We start from the raw sequence: 1348 nt of genomic DNA, 5'->3' as shown, positions 1-1348 counted from the left end.
GAAGCGGGCAGAGGTAGTACGGAGAACCGTTAGAAGGGTAGACACGGGCAGCCTCAGGTCAGACTGCAGACAGTTGCGCACCAGGGCCGAAGGCGAAGGCCCAGCCCCACGCTCGGTCCCGAGCACCCCTCGGTGAGGGCACCCTCCCCGGGTCTGCTCTTGAGGGACGAAGGGTCGGAGGAGGCACGTGTCAGCAGCAGAGGGGCGGGTCCTCCGACCCCCGCCGCACCGGAAAGAGACCCTGCGGCGCTCGGCGGGAAACCGCCAAGGCAATTGACGGAACGGGCGACCCTCAGACAGGCATAGCCCCGGGAGGAACCCGGGGCCACAAGGTGCGTTCGAAGTGTCGATGATCAATGTGTTCTGCAATTCACACTAATTCTCGCAGCTAGCTGTGTTCTTCATCGACGCACGAGCCAAATGATCCACCGCTAAGAGTCACCCTTTCGCTCTTATACCGGTATCGAGGTCACAGCTGAAGGGTCGCAGAACTCAGTTTCCAGATGCCCCCGCCACCACAGAGGCAGGTCAACAGAGACCGGCAAGAAAGTAAAATGATCCTGGAGGCTCAGAGTCCAGGCGCTCGGCCCGGGATCTTCCTTCCCCGGAGGCGGAGGAGGATCACTGGCACGGGAGGAGGAGGAGGCCCCCCCCCCTCTCTCTCTTGCTTCCGCAGACATGGGGCACCTGAGGCATATGGCATCCGGGCCCTCGGCACCCATCGCAATAGCCACCCTGCGTCGCTCGAGTCTTCAAACCTCCACCGCGCCCCATCACTGGGGTCGGTGCTAGGTACCTGGAACCATCGAGAGGGAACTGTGCTCAACCGGACAGGGGGCATCCCTCGTGCAGGCTCGGGGATGGGGAGGAGAACCGTCCAGGCGCCTGCCTGCCCGTTCAGTCCTCTCCCCACCGCCCATTCGCATGGGGCGCATCCATCTGGCACGCCAGGTCCACCCATGCGGGGGGCCCCTCCTTCTCCCTTCCTCCTCGGGTCACGGGAGAGAACCCACATTCCTTCATGCTTTAGGCTCTCCAGGTTCCCAGGAAAGAGTGCAGGGAGAGAAGGGTACCACGGCCCAACCCCTCCTGGTTTCCCTCCGCCTTCCCCATCCAGGGAGCGTGGAGCTTCATCAGGCGGGAGGGGGGTCGGAGTGTCGGCCCTGGCGCCTCTGACATCCAAGGGGAGTCACGAGATGCTTCCCACGCTCCTCCCCTCTCGCCCAGCCCTCCCGCGCGCCCGAGCGGAAAGGCACCCCAGGCCTTCGTGTCAGTGCGCCAAGAGGAGGCAGAGGGATCTCCTCCTCTCTCACCGGCACGCATTCCGGTAATGATCCTTCCACAGGTT

General features: G+C 63.9%; 1 non-coding gene across 1 annotated transcript; it reads right to left on the bottom strand.

The window, feature by feature from the left end:
* Positions 1-286: 286 nt before the first annotated feature.
* Positions 287-440, bottom strand: LOC115469784. The gene has a single exon (XR_003942058.1). It is a non-coding gene; the product is annotated as a 5.8S ribosomal RNA (ribosomal RNA).
* Between the last annotated feature and the right edge of the window lie 908 nt (positions 441-1348).

This window comes from Microcaecilia unicolor, chromosome 4 (genome assembly GCF_901765095.1).
Source record: "Microcaecilia unicolor chromosome 4, aMicUni1.1, whole genome shotgun sequence".
In the NCBI taxonomy this organism is placed as follows: domain Eukaryota; kingdom Metazoa; phylum Chordata; class Amphibia; order Gymnophiona; family Siphonopidae; genus Microcaecilia; species Microcaecilia unicolor.
This window is presented reverse-complemented; position numbering and strand designations above follow the sequence as displayed.